General features: G+C 43.9%; 1 long non-coding RNA gene across 1 annotated transcript in view; it reads right to left on the reverse strand.

Moving 5' to 3' along the window:
• LOC141129895 (uncharacterized) overlaps window positions 1-19,927 on the reverse strand; it is a 103,703-nt gene that overhangs the window by 14,057 nt on the left and 69,719 nt on the right. The window contains exon 2 of the long non-coding RNA XR_012241898.1: window positions 16,864-17,038. This is a non-coding gene — a long non-coding RNA (uncharacterized lncRNA). The remainder of the gene's footprint in view (window positions 1-16,863; window positions 17,039-19,927) is intronic.

Consider the following 19,927-nt stretch of genomic DNA (forward strand, 5'->3'; position numbering starts at 1 on the left):
TATGCTTGCATTGTTGTAATAAAGAAGCATTCCTTGTTTTGGTTGCTTACCCAGTCCAGAGTGTCATATGTATTGGAATATAGAAAAGGAGACATTTCTGTTAACGTATTCACAAGTGCTATTAAATAGTTGGTTTATACAACCAGTCATTCAAATATCAAGAGGATAGATAGATAGACAGACAGACAGACAGATAGATAGATAGATAGATAGATAGATAGATAGATAGATAGATAGATAGATAGATAGATAGATAGATAGATAGATAGATAGATAGACAGACAGACAGACAGACAGACAGACAGACAGACAGACAGACAGACAGACAGACAGTTTATATGACATACAGTAGGGACGGAAAGTATTCAGACTCCCTTAAATTTTTCACGCTTTGTTATATTGCAGCTATTTGCTAGAATCATTTAAGGTCATTTTTTTCCTCATTAATGTACACACAGCACCCCATATTGACAGAAAAATACAGAATTGTTGACATTTTTGAAGATTTATTAAAAAAGAAAAACTGAAATATCACATGGTCCTAAGTATTCAGACCCTTTGCTGTGACACTCATATATTTAACTCAGGTGCTGTCCATTTCTTCTGATCATCCTTGAGATGGTTCTACACCTTCATTTGAGTCCAGCTGTATTTGATTATACTGATTGGACTTGATTAGGAAAGCCACACACCTGTCTATATAAGACCTTACAGCTTACAGTGCATGTCAGAGCAAATGAGAATCATGAGGTCAAAGGAACTGCCTGAAGCGTTCAGAGACAGAATTGTGGCAAGGCACACATCTAACCAAGGTTACAAAAAAAATTCTGCTGCACTTAAGTTTCCATAATCCTTAAATGGAAGACGTTTGGGATGACCAGAACCCTTCCTAGAGCTGGCCGTCCGGCCAAACTGAGCTATTGGAGGAGTAGAGCCTTGGTGAGAGAGGTAAAGACGAACCCAAAGATCACTGTGGCTGAGCTCCAGAGATGCAGTCTGGAGATGGGAGAAGGTTGTAGAAAGTCAACCATCATTGCAGCCCTCCACCAGTCGGGGCTTTATGGCAGAGTGGCCTGATAGAAGCCTCTCCTCAAGACACATGAAAGCCCGCATGGAGTTTGCTAAAAAAAACACCTAAAGGACTCCAAGATGGTGAGAAATAAGATTCTCTGGTCTGATAAGACCAAAATAGAACTTTTTGGCCTTAATTCTAAGCGGTATGTGTGGAGAAAACCAGGCACTGCTCATCTCCTGTCCAATACAGTCCCAACGGTGAAGCATGGTGGTGAAAGCATCATGCTGGGAGGTGTTTTTCAGCTGCAGGGACAGGACGACTGGTTGCAATCGAGAGAAAGATGAATGCGGCCAAGTACAGGGATATCCTGGATGAAAACCTTCAGGACCTCAGACTGGGCTGAAGATTTACCTTCCAACAAGACAATAACCCTAAGCACACAGCTAAAATAATGAAGGAGTGGCTTCACAACAACTCTTTGACTGTTCTTGAATGGCCCAGCCAGAGCCCTGACTTAAACCCAATTGAGCATCTCTGGGAAGACCTAAATATGGCTGTCCACCAACGTTTACCATCCAACCTGACAGAACTGGAGAGGATCTGCAAGGAGGAATGGCAGAGGATCCCCAAATCCAGGTGTGAAAAACTAAGAGTGAAAAATTTAAGGAGGTTCGAATACTTTCCATCCCCACTGTATATATAGAGAGATTCTCTCTCTCTCTCTCTCTCTCTCTCTCTCTCTCTCTCTCTCTATATATATATATATATATATATATATATATATATATATATATATATATATATATATATATACTGTATATATGTGTATATAAAGTATACAGTATGTGTGCTTAATAATAGACTACTCAAAACCAAGGTCCTTGTTTTGAAAATTAACATATAACCTATGGGTATTAAAAACTGAATAAAAATATGTGCACATGTATAATAAAGCTTCTCTCCGGTCATGGAGTCCCCCAAAATATTTTACTGCAGACAGCTCCTACTAATCCTACATTTAAAAAAAAAACTAAGCTAGATGTGACAAATACCTACATCCACTGGGTTGTGGCACTGGCTCCTAAGTCTTTTCTCTTCCCAACTGTGGATGGCAGCAGTCCTTTAGCTGCCTGATGACATGGGCACCTCTTACTGTGTCTATTGGTGGGGTTCTTACAGGTTCCTATAGAATCCACCAGGAAAGGAAGATGTAACAACATGTCAGAAGAAGCGTTATAGAGGGTCACATGAGAAAAAAGTTCTTTTGAGAGATCCCTTTTAAAAAAATGTTGTTGAATAGGTGGGAGGGAGAAATGGGATTAATTTATCTTTGCCCAGCCATGGGCTTTAAAATATCTTCATATTTTGAAAAGTAAGTTGGCTAAACCAGGAAAATCTGTGAAAAAAGTAACTACCGTATTTATCGGCGTATAACACGCACCGGCGTATAACACGCACCCCAATTTAGGAGGGAATTTTAAGGAAAAAAAAACTTTTAGGAGGGAAGTTGAAGGGAAAAAAACTTACATTTAAATGCCCATCATTGCAGCCTTCTCAGTGCAGCCTTGCCCCAGTGCAGCCATGTCAGTGCAGCCTTGTCAGTGCAGCCTTCCCCAGTGCAGCCTTGTCAGTGCAGCCATGTCAGTGCAGCCTTGTCAGTGCAGCCATGTCAGTGCAGCCATGTCAGTGCAGCCATGTCAGTGCAGCCTTCCCCAGTGCAGCCTTGTCAGTGCAGCCTTCCCCAGTGCAGCCTTCCCCAGTGCAGCCTTGCCCCAGTGCAGCCTTCAATCCCCTGTCCCTGCTTCCTGGGCTTCAAAAACTTTTAGGAGGGAAGTTGAAGGGAAAAAAACTTACATTTAAATGCCCATCATTGCAGCCTTCTCAGTGCAGCCTTGCCCCAGTGCAGCCATGTCAGTGCAGCCTTGTCAGTGCAGCCTTCCCCAGTGCAGCCTTGTCAGTGCAGCCATGTCAGTGCAGCCTTGTCAGTGCAGCCATGTCAGTGCAGCCATGTCAGTGCAGCCATGTCAGTGCAGCCTTCCCCAGTGCAGCCTTCCCCAGTGCAGCCTTCCCCAGTGCAGCCTTGCCCTAGTGCAGCCTTCAATCCCCTGTCCCTGCTTCCTGGGCTTCAAAATCGCCGACCGCGATTTGAAAATGGCGCCGCCGGCGCCGAAATACACAGAGCCGGTCCTCGGCTCTTTCCGGCGGCTCTCGTTTACTTTCGGCTCCACTCGTAGTCCCGAGCGGAGCTATCCGAGTAGGTTCGGATAGCTCCGCTCGGGACTACGAGTGGAGCCGAAAGTAAACGAGAGCCGCCGGAAAGAGCCGAGGACCGGCTCTGTGTATTTCGGCGCCGGCGGTGCCATTTTCAAATCGCGTTCGGCGATTTTTAAGTTTTGACAGCTCGGGATCGCAGGGGATCGGCGTATAACACGCACCTGCGACTTTCCCCTGATTTTAAGGGGAAAAAAGTGCGTGTTATACGCCGATAAATACGGTAATTTAAATGATTTTAAATACTGATACATTGACCTTGAGTCAACATTAAATTCTTTAAGGCCCCTTTCACACTGAGGAGTTTTTTAAGCGCTTTGGCATTAAAAAAAGGGCCTGAAAAGCTCACAAAAACTGCTTTAGACCCCTTTCACACTGGAGGCGTTTTTCAGGCACTTTAGCACTAAAAATAACACCTGTAAAGCACCTGAAAAAAAGCCACAGCTGCAATCCCAGTGTGAAAGCTCGAGTGCTTTCACATTGGGGCACTACGCTGGCAAAGCGTCACAAAAAGTCCTGCAAGCAGCTTCTTTGTAGCGCTGTAGGAGTGGTGAATACACCGTTCCTAAAGCGCCCCTGCCCATTGAAATCAATGGGCAGCACCGCCGAACCGCAAAGTGCGGGCAGTTTTAACCCTTTTTCAGCCGCTAGCGGGGGTCAAAAGCACCCCGCTAGCAGCTGAATAGGGCCGCTAAAACGATGGTAAAGCACCGCTAAAAATAATGACACTTTATCGCCGACACTCGGGCGCTGGCAGTGTGAAAAAAAAAAAACCTTCAAAAAAGCATACCGCCAATGCCTCAAAACCATTTGAAAAGCACCTGAAAGCGCAGCAAAAGCGAACTATGTTTTATAGACAGTGTGAAAGGGCTCTAACACTGCAACATATTAGATTTGGCTGGAAGTGTCAGTATGCTTCATATTATCCTACTATAAACACATTTATCCCTCCCAAGAAAACAAAGAACCTAACACTAAAAATAGATATATCATTATCCTCAATAATTAAAATATTATAACCATATGTATAGTTGCGCTACTAGAGAAAATAAAATAAAAAGAATTGTAGCTGCCAGCATCAAACAGTATAGTGAACCGTGCAATTCCTCTTCCTGGAATGGGAAGGAGGCTTGGAGCGCATTTGCTGGTGCGCGATGACATCAGGCATAACGACGCCTGGCACATGACTTCCCATTAGAGGCAGTGATTGGAGGTTACTATTACACGTGTCAGCGATGCTGATTGTAAACACACTGCTCCCCTTTGATTGGCTGTTATGTCCGCCCAGCTGCGGTACACACAGCTGACTGTCATCGCATAATTTTAAATGTCTTTATATGTAAGCGTGGTGCCAGGCACAAAGCTATACGCCCAAGTTGAAGGACCATCGTCCGAAACATGTCGGGTTGCTGAAGCTATCTGTGCCCTGCCACCACGCAATTTTTTAGTTATCTGTGATCACTTTTACCTCAATGCTTGTTTTAAAAAAACTTTTTTCTCCTTGGCATCTTCCATTAAATTTTTTTACCGGATTCATGCACTATGTGGAGTTTTTTTCCTTTTCCCTTATGAACTGATGTTCCATGCGCGGGAAGTTACAGTCTTTAGTGGTTTGCTTCCTGTGAAAGTAATCCATTCATCCGTTGTGGATCCGAGCACCACCCTACAGCTATGGTCGCCCTAGATGGAATCTACCAACAATACCTTCCAGCAAGCACCCCTGGGACTGATCGATCCATAAGCCTGTATGACACTAAGCCATATGGTGATTGTGTCCACCTCCTCCGGTAAGCGTATCCACTTCTCCTACCTATACATCTATCTCGAACGCATGAAGACTTAGAAGCACCATCCATACATGCTGTTTCCCTCTTCACACAAAGGATATCACGTTTTATATGTTGATGGACTTTCACTTCATTATGGACATTCCTTCCAGCCATTGGGGACTGTCCCTTCATTTTGTTCATTTTGGCCTCTATTATTATTAGCTAATACTATACACAATATACACACAGGGTGACAGTGTATCACCCTGTCTTTCACTTAACTTAGCGCTGCATTTATTATCACTTTGTATTTTTCAATAATTAAAGTGCCTTGAAAGTTTTTGGAATAGAACACTTTAATAATGTGTAGTGTTAGTGGTATAGAAAAAAGGAAATGAAAAATAAGTAGCACTACTACAGGAATTTCCCTAAAATATGCCAATAAAAATGCCAGTCAAAATAGAATATTACTTATGACTAGAATGTCCTAATGGCTGTCTATGAATATCTGATATGCCAGTTATAATGACAGGGCAGTGATTCATGACATCTATTATATTCAGCAAGCTTAGAATGCCAATGCTATGTTCAGTACAATATAATATACACATGCCCTAATGACTCAAAAATACCTGAACAGTGAAACAAAAGCAGTGAGTCTATATATATATATATATATCTGTGACACTAGCACCATGCAAAAACCAGCAATAGTACCATTAGATAGTGTCAATAAACTCAGACTATGAAATACTCAATTTGCAAGCCATATAACAGCGTTTTCATACTCACAATGTCACTAAAGCATTTGTTTTGTGTGGAGTGAAATTTATATCTGGTTGATCCTGCCTTCAGCTGTTCTTCCCATCTTCTCTGTGTCACCACTGCAGGTTGAGATTGTGTAGATCAGCTGGTGCCCTCTACGGAACATGCTCAATTTCAGTTCCCTTATAAGATATTAATTTCCTCTTTTTCCTTATCTGTGCAACCCATGTAACTATAGAGTCACACATGTGGGTGTTACACATTGGTAAATGACACTAATCTCCCTCCTCCTCCATGTCCTCCTATTGCTAAACACTATGGGGGTGAGAAATAGTTAGCTGATTGATTACATTCACTAAGAAATTAACAAAAATGCTTTGTTTTAATATAAATTGGTATTAAATATATCTTATGTAATTGCTAATAACCATAAAGTAAAAACAAGCCTCGTATGCAGGTGGCTTCTGAAAAAGGAAAAGCTGGTGTCAGCCATCTTTGACTCTGCCTACACCATATTAATACACAAAAAATATGCATCCGATGTTCAATAAAGATTTATTGGGAGCTGTAGAACAGTTTTTTGCTATTTATAATCTAATATGAATTGCTCTTCTGAAACTTTTTTCTTTTTGTCATGTGACTGGCACATCACCAATCAGGGCTGGTCAGACACAGACTCACACTGTAGAGAGCATACATCAACAAAGTAATAGAAGCCCCTCCCAACAATCTTTTCCTACAGAAGCCAAAGAACAGGGAAAGATTATGGGACCACACAACAGCACTGCGGGAATAAGGTGCTTAGAGGATTAAGCCTAGGTTCACATTGCAGCGATTTGGCATGCGATTTGGCACGTCAAATCGCATGCCAAATCGGCAGCTATCGCGGGCAATGGCAGCAATTGCTGCGCCGCACTGACTCCTAAAGGAACGTGCACAGATGTCTCTGAAATTGCCCCTAAAGTCGGACTGACATACGGGAATGAAGTTGTGCGAGTTCAGCTGAACCTAGGATAAAAAAATCAAAAACCAAAAAAAAACAGTGCCATGATATATATAATTTATGTGAATGAATTATGACAATTAACACTTCTCTGTTTAGTATCACTTTAACACAAATATTGATAACGTAGCACTTAAAGAATACTGAGTAAATTCCATTGGTCACAAAAGACCCTTACACCCTTACATAGTTTGCTAAAATATTGTGTGTCATAAATATTCACCATTTTTTAAAACTAAATGATATGTTTTTATGTTTATGTTTTTTCCATCTGTATTGCATCTCAGTGCTGTTGATCTCCTACAGCCTCTTTTCAACCACTCTCCGTCTACAGACATGCACTCAGGGTGGGATTCCTGATGGTGGTGACAGTGGACAATATGCGTGTCGAAATGGCCATTTATTGTTTCCATCATAACCTGTATGACAGATTGACAACACAGTAGCACAGCTGGAAAAAAGGGTCAGAGTGTTGTGTCTTTAATAAGAAGTACCTTAACAAGGATCTTCATGGCAAGATCAGCAGGTAATATGTTATTGAAAGTTGCAGATTTTTAAATATTGGAAAAGACTTTTGTAGATACGTTAAAAGAAAAGTATGGGAATTTATTTATTTTTTTTAATCATACTTACCTAGGTGGATTCAGCATCAGTCCGAAGCTGCGTCTTTCCGGCCCACCGGCACTAACACTGGGAATCTAGCGATCAAACACAGCTGATCACTTGGTTCTCAGAGCTCCCTGAGCAGAGAGCTAGTGACTGTCAGTCATCGGCTCTCTGCACCACCCCCCCGGCCAGTTCGCTGGAGCACTGGGCTGTGGAGGGAGTGGGAGCGGCGGCTGGCTCAGGATCACAGAAGCTTGCTGAGAGGCTGAGCCAGGTGCCGGTCCAAGCATTTAGGCAGATCTTGACCTGAAACCCACTGTCTGATGAAAATGGGTAACAGGAGTGCAGAACGAACTGCACTTCTGTGATCCACAGTAGAAGTACAGCCAAATGAGCTTTGGCTGTACATCTCTTTAATGTGTTAAAGCTTATTAACAAGATTTTTGTGATTTGGTTTTTCATATTTTTAACTATGCTTTAATGCGTCAGGATCTTTTTCTAGATATGCTGCATACCTAAGAAGAAACAAATGTTTCCCACTGGTGTCCACAATGAGATAAAGTAGATTATGTCCACAAGCATGTCCAGGAAGTTTTTGTGGGCCCTAGTAGTTCTACAATATATATCAAAAAAGGTAAACACATTTAAAAAATGGAAACAACAAAAAATTAATGGAATGCAAAATTATTTTTCCAAGTAAATGACATGTCTTTAAACATACTGTATACAGTGTTAGAATTATGATCATCTCAAAGCTTCTAAGGATTTCTGTAAAGGATCCATTTACAGCCCTTCAGATAGTCTTGATGGATATGTTCAATTTGGGATAATAACCATCACAATGCATCTGATTTACATTCTCTTCTAATGCCCCATACACACGGTCGGATTTTCCGACGGAAAATGTGTGATAGGACCTTGTTGTCGGAAATTCCGACCATGTGTAGGCTCCATCACACATTTTCCATCGGATTTTCCGACACACAAAGTTTGAGAGCAGGATATAAAATTTTCCGACAACAAAATCCGTTGTCGGAAATTCCGATCGTGTGTACACAAATCCGACGGACAAAGTGCCACGCATGCTCAGAATAAATAAAGAGATGAAAGCTATTGGCCACTTGCCCGTTTATAGTCCCGATGTACGTGTTTTACGTCACCGCGTTTAGAACGATCGGATTTTCCGATAACTTTGTGTGACCGTGTGTATGCAAGACAAGTTTGAGCCAACATCCGTCGGAAAAAATCCTAGGATTTTGTTGTCGGAATGTCCGAACAAAGTCCGACCATGTGTACGGGGCATTACTCTTAAACAATAAGGGAAAATCCTGAACAGGGTAGATTGGGATGGGTGGGTCTGGACCTCTTTAATATTAGTATAAGGCAACCAGTGGATATTTTCTGTCTCCATTTCAGACCTCTTTCAGAGCTGCACCCGCAGCCACAAGTGCTAACATCAGCCAACAGTGATCCACTTTCCTCAGAGCTCTTCACAGAAGGAAGCCTGTCATTACTGACTTCCTTTGTGGTGTGCTGAGTTACCTGAATAAAGAAACATTTATAAACCTTTCACTTTTTAAGGTTCTGTTAACCATGATCTCATATTAGTCAATATAACAACAATTCCTTCTATGTCAGTAGGTTTAATGGTACAATCATAATTATTAGTCATTTTGAATGTTTCAGATTTTCAAAATTTAAATTGAAAAGATTTTCAATATTCTCCATAACTAGTTTCATAAAAGTGTGATACAGTGAACCCAAATAAACAGTTATTTATTCTTATTTGAGAACTTTTTTTTAATATACATTTACTCATATATAGGATGAAGTGTAGGATTTTTTTGAAGTTATCTGATTACAATTAATAACCTAAGTGCAGTCAAAATGACAAACAGAAAAATCAGCACAAGGGATATAACTTACAGTCAGTAAGAATATGTTACATGTGTTAATTCCTCTTCTGTTAGTGTAATCCTCCTCCATTCTGACCCCCATCTATACTGCCATTATTTTCTGGTGTGGGTGGGAAGGGTAAGGGGCTGTTCCAAACCTTCATCAAGAGAGCCTGACTATGCCAGTCCTTTCCGACCAGCTGCTCCATTCAAAGAAGCCGTACTACAGCTTCTATGAATGGAGGGGGTAGATCTATCACTCATTCACCCATCCTTCAAAGACCCCATTTCATTCAAAGAAGCTGCAGTATGGCTCCTATGAATGGTGTAACTAGGCAGAAAGGGCCGGCATAGTCAGGCTGCCTTGATGAGTGACTGTGACAGCCTGGGGGGAAGGTGAAGGCATGGACAGAGTAGGATTTTTAAGCGAAATAAGCAAAAGGGACACATGCTACTAAGTGTAATGCCGTGTACACACGAGCGGACTTTTTGACCGGACTGGTCCGACGGTCTGTCCGATGGACTTTCGGCGGACTTCTGACGGACTTTCCTAACGAACGGACTTGCCTGCACATGATCACACCAAAGTCTGATGGATTCGTATGTGGTGATGTACGACTGGACTAAAATAAGGAAGTTGATAGCCAGTAGCCAATAGCTGCCCTAGCGTCGATTTTAGTCCGTCGGACTAGCATACAGACGAGCGGATTTTTCGACCGGACTCGAGTCCGTCGGAAAGATTTGAAACATGTTTTATTTCTACATCCGTCAGACTTTTGGGGAAAAAAAGTCAGCTGGAGCCCACACACGATCGAATTGTCTGCCGGAGTCCGGTCCGCCGGACCAAGTCTGCCGGAAAGTCCGCTCGTGTGTACGCGGCATAAGTTATCTCCCTTGTATTGATTTTTCTATTTGTGATTTTGGCTGCACTTAGGCTTTAAATTAGCCTACTGTTGGCACATTAAGAAACACTTCTCTGATGAACTGGGTGTCACTTTTTAAAGTGCATCAGGACTTTAATTGTAAAACCAAAACTTTTTTTAGTTTTAAGTGTAGAAGTGTTAAATCTCCTGTCATATTTTTATTGTCTGTGCCCTTGCTAGGTAGATACATCCTTTCTATTTATCCTAGCAGTCAATGCCACTAGTACTGAAAGTGAGGGAAAATCAAAATTTAGAGTTGTCACCATAGGTTTAGAAAAAATGTCATTGCAAGGGTTTGAACTAAGTTTTTATCTACATTTACTGCTATGTTCTGCTACTCTAACTCAGGATCAAATACCCTGGTGTTGAATTAATCACTTATGTAGGTCTATGTTTTCTTTTGGGATCGCTCATTCCACTCTAGATTTTTGGATTAATTATTAATAGATTGCTCGTGGTTGTTTACATAGCTGGAACTTTGCTGGTAATCAAATACTGTACATGAGGCTGGACCTATACCATGGTAATAAAAAATATGTCTATATTTTATTGTTGGGATATATCCATGTTAGGAGGACAGGCATATTTTAGGATTTGTACAATATTGTAGTGTCCCAAGGTATACGGTAAAGCACCACAAGCTTGGAATTTATTTACTGCATAGACTAAAGTGGCCATATGCTGCATACATGATGTTGGTATGTGTTTTTGCGATGGACTAAATTTAATGTATAAGTGCACTTTAAAACGCAGTCTACAAACCAATTTTTTTTTATTATTTGCAGGTAATTGGAGAGGCCAACTTTGTAACCATGTGGTTAGCTTTCTTGTCTTGCAGGGCTATGATCTTGAGCAGGGATAAGCTTCGTGTTTGAGTCGAACCCATGTTCGACTCGAACATCATGTATTCGATCGTTCACGCCAAATTCGAGTGGCGCGTCACGGCCCATAAATCACTGCGGCATCGCAGTGCATTGCTGGCTGATGATTGGCCAAGCATGCACTATGACCCGCATGCTTGGCCAATCACAGCGCTGTGTGTACAGAGGGCCCCACACTATATAAGGCTGCCTGCACGTTGGTCCTGTGTAGTGTGTTCCGGCTTGAGAGAGAGATAGACAGAGAGAGAGACAGTGTCATTTGCTTTAAGTTAAATAGAGTAGGCAGGTCGAGTCAGTTAGCTGCACTTACAGTGTATTGTGTATATATATATATATATATATATATATATATATATATATATATATATATATGCATCCAAGGTGTTGTGTATATATATATATATATATATATATATATATATATATATATATATATATATATATATACACTGTATTAAGTTTAGATAGATCCTGTTCTTCTCTTCCTAATATACCGACAGGCCTGTGTTTTTACAGTGTTTCCACTTACTGTGTACCCCGCACAGTTGCACCTACAGTATAGCTACCTGCAGCCAGGTGCTTGTGTAGATTCTTGAAGTATTTCCAGTTACTGTACTGTGTACCCCGCACATTTGCACCTACAGTATAGCTACCTGCAGCCAGGTGCTTGTGTAGGGTCTTTGAAGTATTTCCAGTTACTGTACTGTGTACCCTGCACAGTTGCACCTACAGTATAGCTACCTGCAGCCAGGTGCTTGTGTAGGCTCTTTGAAGTATTTCCAGTAACTGTACTGTGTACCCCGCATAGTTGCACCTACAGTATAGCTACCTGCAGCCAGGTGCTTGTGTAGGCTCTTGAAGTATTTCCAGTTACTGTACTGTGTACCCCGCACAGTTGCACCTACAGTATAGCTACCTGCAGCAGGGTGCTTGTGTAGGCTCTTTGAAGTATTTCCAGTTACTGTACTGTGTACCCTGCACAGTTGCACCTACAGTATATTTACCTGCAGCCAGGTGCTTGTGTAGGCTCTTGAAGTATTTCCAGTTACTGTACTGTGTACCCCACACAGTTGCACCTACAGTACAGCTACCTGCAGCCAGGTGCTTGTGTAGGCTCTTTGAAGTATTTCCAGTTACTGTACTGTGTACCCTGCACAGTTGCACCTACAGTATAGCTACCTGCAGCCAGGTGCTTCTGTAGGCTCTTTGAAGTATTTCCAGTTACTGTACTGTGTACCCTGCACAGTTGCACCTACAGTATAGCTACCTGCAGCCAGGTGCTTGTGTAGGCTCTTTGAAGTATTTCCAGTTACTGTACTGTGTACCCTGCAGAGTTGCACCTACAGTATAGCTACCTGCAGCCAGATGCTTGTGTAGGCTATTTGAAGTATTTCCAGTTACTGTACTGTGTACCCCGCACAGTTGCACCTACAGTATAGCTACCTGCAGTCAGGTGCGTGTGTAGGCTCTTTGAAGTATTTCCAGTTACTGTACTGTGTACCCCGCACAGTTGCACCTACAGTATAGCTACCTGCAGCCTGGTGGTTGTGTAGGCTCTTTGAAGTATTTCTAGTTACTGTACTGTGTACCCTGCACAGTTGCACCTACAGTATAGCTACCTGCAGCCAGGTGCTTGTGTAGGCTCTTGAAGTATTTCCAGTTACTATACTGTGTACCCTGCACAGTTGCACCTACAGTATAGCTACCTGAAGACAAGTGCAGGTGTTATCATACTAATAATACTACAGGCACGCAGTTGATTCTGCTAGCTGCAGTATAATCGGTATATATATATATATATATATATATATACCGATTATACTGCAGCTTTTTGCAGTTTTGTGCAGCTCACTGCAGGCCAATAGTATGTCTGGAAGGCCAACAAGGAGAGGCAGACAGTCACAAGCCAATAATAGAGGGCAAGCAGGCTCTGTGTCTAGAGGCAACAGTGCTGGTCATGGACACGGTGCATCCTCATCAGCACGTGGCCGTGGGAAACGCTTGGCCTTTTTTTCGGCAGCTGGCCGTGATGAGCTGCAACATGCGGAAGACTTAGTCGAGTGGATGGCCAAGCCGTCCTCATTGTCCTCATCCTCTCTCACCCAGACTCATGGTACTTTGTCTGGCAAAGCAGCTACCAACACGGCCTCTTCACTCGGCTCAATGGCATCAGTGACTCTTTCCCTAGCTCCATCATGTCCTCCTGTGGAGTCCCTCGAACTGTTTGACCACAGTGTTGGGTACATGCTCCAGGAGGATGCCCAGTGTTTTGAAGGCTCTGATGATGGTACTCAGCTACAGGAAGGTAGTAGCATGAGCCCAGACAGAGGGGTGCCCATGAAAGACAGCAATCTGGCAGTCATGTTCCCCTTGCTGCAGCATACTGCCAGGTTTGCTCCAGTGATGAGGAGGGAGGGGATGATGAGGTCACTGACTCCACATGGGTGCCTGATAGGAGAGAGGAGGAGGCACATCACCAACGAGGCAGGATGCCCTCCAGGGGCCAGCCTAAGGGTAGCACACTGACTGCATCACACCACAGAGCTCGGCATGTGTAGGGCGCTGCTGTCTCTGCACGTTATTCCAAAAGTTTTTTGGTGTGGGCCTTTTTTGAGACGAGTGCATCAGATCCCACCGCTGCTATTTGCGATATATGTCTCAAGCGTATCTCGCATGGCAAAAACATCTCCCGCTTGGGCACCACATGCTTGACCAGACATGTGTTGACCTGCCATGCAGTTCCTTGGCAAGCGTGCCTAAAAGACCCACACCAAAGAACAAAGAGGACCTCTCCTTGCTCCTCATCAGCTGGGATCTCCAACCACACTATACCTTCAGTCCTCTCTGAGACCTGCACTGAGAGGAATGAAGGTGTAGAATTAGGTGTGTCACAGCCAAGTACTTGCGGGCAATCTACTATCGGTACACCGACCTCAGATTGTACCAGGCAAATTTCCCTGCCCCAGCTGCTGCACTGCAGAAAGAAGTTCACTACTAGCCATCCACATGCCCAGGGGTTGAATGCTATCTTGGCAAAATTGCTAACACTTCAACTGCTACCTTTTCAGTTGGTAGACTCTGCCCCCTTCCGTGAGTTTGTGGAATGCGCGGTTCCTCAGTGGCAGGTTCCCAAATGCCACTTTTTCTCACGGAAGGCGATTCTGGCTCTCTACCGGCATGTGGAAGGCAATGTCTTGGCCTCGCTGGACAGGGCGGTCAGTGGTAAGGTGCATATTACCACTGACTCATGGTGACTTTACGGCACATTGGGTGACTCTGCTGGCAGCTGGGAACAATGCAGGACAAGGTGCAGTAGTGTTGAAGGTTGTTCCGCCACCACGCCGCCAAAATGCCAGTACTGGTGATTCTGACACATCTCTCTCCTCCACCCCCTCCTCTTCTTCTTCCTCCATGGCCTCTTCCTGTGCTTTGTCCTCGGAACCAGCGGTGCCCTGTAGGCATTCAAGGGGCTACGCAAGTACGCAGGCCAAAAGATGCCATGCGGTGCTTGAGCTGGTGTGCTTGGGGGACAGGAGCCACACTGGGGCAGAGATTCTGTCAGCTCTGCAGGGGCAGGTTTCAGAGGTGGTTGACGCCACGCCAACTTAAGGCAATAATGGTGGTTTGTGACAATGGCACCAACCTCCTCTCTGCCCTCCAACAGGGACAACTGACCCATGTGCCCTGTTTGGCTCACGTCTTTAACTTGGTGGTGCAGCGGTTCTTGGGCAGTTACCCGGGTTTACAGGATATCCTGAGGCAGGCCAGGAAAGTCTGTGTGCATTTCCGCCGGTCATATAATGCCAGTGCTCGGTTGGCAGACCTCTGAAAGGAATTTAACCTGCCCAAGAACCGCCTAATCTGTGACATGCCCACCAGGTGGAACTCAACATTGGCCATGCTGCAGTGGCTGCACACGCAGCAGAGGGCCATCAATGAGTACCTGTGCGACTATAGCACAAGGAGAGGGTCAGGGGAGCTTGTTTTTTTTCCCAACGCCAGTGGGCCATGATCAGGGATGCATGCACTGTCCTGTCACCATTTGAGGAGGCCACGAGGAGGGTGAGCAGTGACAGTGCATGCATCAGTGACACTGTCCCCCTTGTCCACCTGTTGGAGCACACGCTGCGTGTAATAATGGACAGGGCACTTGAGGCAGAACAGAGGCAGGAAGAGGAGGACTTCCTTAGCTCTCAAGGCCCCTTTATCCAGACAGTGTTCCTGCGTGCTTGCCGATCACACAGGAAGAGGACAAGGAGGAGGAGGATTGTGTTAGCATGGAGGTGGAGCCTGGCACTTAGCATCAGCAGCAGTCTTTAAGGGATCATTTACAGTCCAAGAAACCCATGGTCTTGTTTGTGGCTGGGAGGAGGTGGCTGCGGATCATGTCATCCTTAGTGATCCAGAGGACTCCGGACCGAATGCCTCAGCAAACCTACGCTGCATGGCCTCCCTGATCTTGCAAAGCCTGCGGAAGGATCCTTGTATTCGTGGTATCAAGGAGATGGATCAATACTGGCTGGCAACCCTCCTTGATCTACGTTACAAGGGTAAGGTTGCGGACCTTATCTTGCCGTCACAGAGGGAGCAGAGGATGAAACATCATCAGGAGGCCTTGCAGAAAGGTCTGTGCAACGCGTTCCCAGAGACTGGGAGGTTACAAACTCCTGTTCCTGGACAACGTGTTGCTGAGGCTTCGGTCAGTCAAAGAAGGAGCGGTCGAGAAGGTGGCCGTCTGACCGATGCGTTCAGACAATGTTTTAGTCCGCAGCCCCAAGGTATGATTGGTTCCAGCAACCATCGCCAGCATCTGTTTTACATGGTGCAGGAATACCTAGGGGCAAGATCTGACTTGGACACCTTTCCCACCGAAAATCCTCTGGGTTACTGGGTCTTGAGGATGGATCACTGGCCAGAGCTTGCACAGTATGCAATTGAGCTACTGGCCTGTCCTGCATCCAGTGTTCTTTCGGAATGCACATTCAGTGCTGCTGGAGGCTTTGTAACCGATCACAAGATGCGCCTGTCCACCGAATCAGTCGATCGACTGACCTTCATAAAAATGAATCAGTCTTGGATCACCACCAGCTACCAAGCACCTGATGCTGATGTAACCGAATAATTTTTTTTTAAATGTCAGATCCCTTCAAGACTGCCTATGCTGATGCATTCATACCAGGTAGATAGACAAAATGACATTTATAGAACCTATCTAGCTAAGAGAGTGTTGTATGTTTTGCCAAAATGGTGAAAAGTGCTCTGTTGTGACATATAACAGTAGAAACAGTGAACCAAAAAAAAAAATCTGTTATGACACAAAAACACCATATACATAGTCAAATGCAATGTAAACATTTATTTACAGATTAACATAGGGTATGTATGCATTTGGTGTGACATTTAACTAATATTTATTTTATTTTCCGCCAATGGTATATACTGTATTTCTTATAATAACTAATAGTTTGAAAAAGCATTTAAAAAAGAAAATATTTCTATGGTACAATACATGAAGAAAGATAAACTTATTCAGTATTAGGCAATATCCATTACCTACATACAATACATTATATGTTTACTTAAACACACAGCATATAAGTAAACAAATGTTGTGCTCTGTGTGTCCAGTTGTACATTTCAAGATTTTAGTGGTTTTGATGCATAAAGTATAGGTATCAGAGACAGGTCATACCATGTTTTGTCATTTCCAACTGCAGATTTTATTGAAATAATACCTGGTGACCTTTCCATGAAGGTTCTTTTTCATTTACTTCCTGTTATAGTGTGACAAGACTCTGTCCGTGTCTCCCACTTATTGTCTTGCATTGTCACCCTGTTGCACGTTCTCCTAATAGAGATTACAAGCAGCTGTGTGTATAGATATTATGACGATATGGTTCACTGCTGTCGCTGCCAGGAAAGACAAAAAAAGAAAAAAAAATAACATTTGCAAGTTGCAAGTTGTGTATAATACACACAGGGGAATTCATAAAAAAGTGTCTTTTACACCCTTTAGAATTCCACTGTGCCTTCGTATGACACATGTCAGTGCAGGTGACAGATTCATGTACCTGTTTTAAACATATTGACATGGTATACTTAGTGCCTGCCCCCTGCCCCCCATCCCCCGCCATTGAAACTGTTGCAGAGACAGTGCAGCAGAACCTGATAGATTTGACAGCAGGCAAGGGGTGGATTCCTTAGCCAATAGACAGCCTGCTATTTGCTGCTGTTTTCAATCACAGGGAGAGCGCGGACCCGATGGAGAACTAAAGTATCTGAATCCCCCTCAGTCCCAGATCACTGTCAGCATCATTGATTGCTAGAAGCCTGTTGGCCATGACGCCAACCACATCCTTAACAACAGTGGTGGCCGGTCCATAAGTGGTGCAGGGGGTTCCCAAAGTTAGTCTGCCAAAGAAGAAAGCTACATTAACATATTAAAAACTTTTAGTTATATTATCATTTATTAAAAAATAAATCGTACATATGTCTGCAGTACCCATTAGTCCGGCACCCCACACAGTGTACAGACTCTGTACACTGTGTGGGGCGGCGGACTAATCAGTGTCTATTAGGTCTGTAAATGGGACGTGAGCATATGACTGGAGACTGAGGCCCTAATTGGCTTGTTTCATGTTGTCCTTGATGCGCAGAGCACTGCGCCCTGAACCCTCCCACTTTTTATTTTAGCAAATTCATATTTGTCATAGCGTCACTTCCGGTTTCCTGATTCTTGTCCCGTGGAAAGCAAGGCATCTTCTAGTGAGTGCAGTTAGTGCACCTTAACTGCCCTGAAAACATACAGTAGATGTGTTAGCTCCTCTGAATGTACATTGATAGAGACAACATGAGTGCGGACCTGGACGGGTTTGGTTAGACAGTGTACGGAGACAGGCACCCTCAGTGGAATCACTAGGGTTGGTGTCACCTGATGCAGTAAAACATGGTGTCACCCCCTTCTGTCTATCCTGCCCAGTGCCCTGCATGTAGCGCACGGTCACTGGGCACACCCCCTAACCAGCCCCTGTAAATGATAGTATAGGGTGGTATAGTGGTAGGTTAAAGTAGTATAGGGTGGTATAGTGGCAGGCTAGGCAGGTATAGGGCAGGTTAGGTTGGTATAGGACAGGTTAGGTTGGTATAGTGGCAATTTAGAGTGATATAGGACAGGGTTGGGTGGTATAGTGGCAGGTTTGAGTGGTATATGGCAGGTTAGGATGGTATAGGGCAGGTTAGGGTGGTATAGGGCTGGTTAGGGTGGTATAGGGCAGATTGGGGTGGTATAGGGCTGGTTAGGGTGGTATAGGGCAGATTGGGGTGGTATATGGCAGGTTAGGGTGGTATAGTAGCAGTTTGGGGTGATATAGGGCAGGTTGGGGTGGTATAGGGCAGGTTAGGGCGGTATAGGGCAGGTTAGGACTCTATGTAGTGACAGTGTGCAGTAACTTACAGCATGGCCAGATGTGAAGACACCTGGGGCTGCTGTGTCCTCACCTCTTTCTCCTCTTCAGCTGCAGGATCAGATCAGCCAGACTGAAGGAGTCTGTGGGAGGAGTGGAGGAGGCAGCCACCCTCCCAGCTCCACCCACCAACTCAGGCTGCCTCAGGAGATATTTGAGACCCCTGAGGGACAGCTTAATTAAATGACTGGGGAGTGTTATAGGCAGCCTCCCCGGCATGGCTGAGTGACCTGCTCACACTGCTTTACTGCAGCTCTGCAAGTGCAAGCAATATAGTACAGCGTGTAACTGCGGCCCCAGTGTCACCCCTCTGGCGGGTGGGCCACCCCCTCACCCCCATAGCAATGTCACTGGGCACCCTGCCTGTTCCTGGATGGCAAATTTGAGTTGGTTCTAATTACCTCTAGTTCTGTTATCTATAAATTTGAGGCAATTGCTTTTTAATTTATGGTGGATATAGCATCACTTTGTAAAAGTGTTGCTATTAAGAAATGCTTGAATCTGCTGCATGTGTCAGTAAATCTACCAAAACTGGCTATTTTCGTTCAGCAGGGCTGAACGAAAAAAAAAACTGACAGCTCAGGAGAAGCCGCTGTACTAACTATCCACCATTAGTACAACGATCTCCCCTGCTGTTCTATTGTGTTTTGACAGGGGGATGGTCCCCCCACCAGAACACTCCAGTCAGTGCTCTTAGCCATCGGGAGCCAATCGGCAGACCTTTTATGGTCATGCCCCTTCGACAGAAGCCAGGCAAACGGCTGGCTTCTCTCAGACTCACTGCAGTACAAATAGCCCAAATGTTGGACGGTTTCTATTGAACCAACCAATGCCACCTGACATTCGGCCCATGTGTACTAGGCTTAAATGCCATTCATCTAGGATTTATTTATATTTTAGTGTGTACTCTGAAATTTGTTTTAATGATTTCTCTGCTGTCTCTTTCATACTAATTATATTGATATGTCATTTACTAACGCATATGTCAAGTCACAATTTTTTTTCTCTTGGTTTTATATAAAGTTAGGAGGGGTTAGAAACCTTGTCAGGGCTCTATTAGAAAAATGTACCCTTACTTCGTATCTGGCTGCCAGCATTTTTACTAGATAGGAGGTAAACGGAACTCTTCAACAGCAACACAGATAAAAAAATATATATATATTTTCTTTAGGGAAAAAGGGGAAGGCTAGAAGTCCTTTTAGATTTTTAATGTCCCTGTTTTAGTTTTTTTTCTTACTTTCTCTCTGTTGTAGACTTCATCAGCAGGACACGTAAGATGGTATGTATCTCTAATGGAGTGCAAGATAACAGGGGAAATCGGATTGGAATTCTAATT

Source organism: Aquarana catesbeiana, linkage group LG02 (genome assembly GCF_042186555.1).
Source record: "Aquarana catesbeiana isolate 2022-GZ linkage group LG02, ASM4218655v1, whole genome shotgun sequence".
In the NCBI taxonomy this organism is placed as follows: Eukaryota; Metazoa; Chordata; class Amphibia; order Anura; family Ranidae; genus Aquarana; species Aquarana catesbeiana.